The sequence below is a fragment of the Echinops telfairi genome, unplaced genomic scaffold, assembly GCF_000313985.2.
Source record: "Echinops telfairi isolate 266 unplaced genomic scaffold, ASM31398v2 ScPeMD7_27;HRSCAF=92, whole genome shotgun sequence".
NCBI lineage: Eukaryota > Metazoa > Chordata > Mammalia > Afrosoricida > Tenrecidae > Echinops > Echinops telfairi.
This window is the reverse complement of record NW_022103924.1, coordinates 4,517,983-4,519,588: the sequence shown is the minus strand read 5'-3', so window position 1 is coordinate 4,519,588 and position 1,606 is coordinate 4,517,983. Positions and strand designations below refer to the sequence as shown.

The window sequence follows — 1,606 nt, the reverse complement described above, 5'->3', positions numbered from 1 at the left end:
GGAGGGGGAAAAAGGAAAATGAGCTGATTCCGGGAACCCAAGAGGAAAGTGAATTTTGGGAATGATGAGGCAACAAATGTATAGGTGTGCTTTACACAATTGATCTATGTATTGTGATGAATTGTATGAGCCCCAATAAAATGTTTTTTTTTAAATGTAAAAAACAAACAAACAGACTTCGTCGAGGATCTACAGGGCCAATTCAATTCAAGGAGGATAGGTCAGCTCAGAAGAGTATTGGTGGTTGGGGTGGTTTTTTTGGGGGGTGGGGGGCGGAGCAGGGGTAGGGGGCGCTAAAGAAGTAATCTTGATTGATTTTCGTGAAGGACACAGGATAGTCATGGAAGCCAATTATCAATACAAATTTCAGAAAGTTTATTTGAAAACCATTGATGAGTACAAAGGCCATGAAAATTATGCCAAGGATGTTTCCCCCCCATGACAAAATGCACCTGCTCATTCCTTGAGGAAAGCAAAGGCTGACCTGGGAGATGATGTCTTTTGGGAAATTTCATACCTGATTTTGCCCCTTCAGGCTTCCTTTTGTTCCCCAAACTCAGAGGATGTTTAAAAGAAACAATTGGAACCCCTCAGAGATGTCAAAACTGCTGTTTTAATGGGATATAAATCAAAAGGCGCAGAAATTTGGGGGAAAGGATTAGAGAGATGGAAACGCTGCTTTCACATAATCCTTCATGGAAAATATGCTGAAACAAATGTTTTGTTTATTAGAGATTCTTATTATTTTGAAGCAAGACTTTGACTTACCCTTAAGACTAAAATAGATTTGAAGGTGTCCGTTCAGCTTTCATAGTTAAATACAATATATTCTGTTTTTTCCTCCCTAAGATGACTTCAGTGTCATCTAGCCTCACACACTCTTTGAAGACCTTGAACTTTCCTTGTTAAGAAGTGGAGTCTGAATCCCTGCCCCTTCAATCTGGGCAGGTTAGTTACCAGTGCTGGGTTCTGTGTGTCGCTTAGGCAGCTTCCATCAACACAAGTCCAGCTGTGTTGAGGCTGCCATGCTGTGAGGAAGCCAAACCAGCCCCAATGAAGTGACCCCACAGAGACATAGTGTATGAAATCAGATGTCCTGAAGCCTGAGCTGCTCCAGCAACATTGCTCTTTCCATCCCAGCCCCAACTCTGGGACACTCTCGGAGGCAGCATTCCCAGCTCTCCCTTCTGGCACCCCTGGTCTGTAGAAACTGCAAGAGAGAATAAAATGAGTTTTATGGTTAAAGCCCAGAAATTCTGGGCGATTCATTATGCAACAGCAGGCAGCTGGAGCAGCCTGTGTACCGCATGCTTTGAATTGGATGCATATTTTTTACTTTTAAAAATGGATTGTTCTGGGTGTGTGTTAGTCTGGGAACTTTAAAGAAACAAATCCACAGAAACTCATGTATAAGAGAGAGTTTTATATAAAGGGTAAGTACACATCAAGAAAACATCCCAAGCCAGTGCTGCCCAAGCCCACAAGTCCAACATTAACCTATATGTCCAACACCAATCCACAAAGTCCTCCTTCATCTCACAAAACACACACTATGATGCCGACTGCAGGAGGAAAGCCGAGTCAGTGAATGTGTAAGCATCTCAGC

At 42.7% G+C, this 1,606-nt stretch overlaps 1 protein-coding gene across 1 annotated transcript in view; it reads left to right on the top strand.

Moving 5' to 3' along the window:
* The window catches only part of DAPK1 (death associated protein kinase 1), a 232,822-nt gene that overhangs the window by 143,258 nt on the left and 87,958 nt on the right, over positions 1 to 1,606 (top strand). The window lies entirely within an intron of this gene.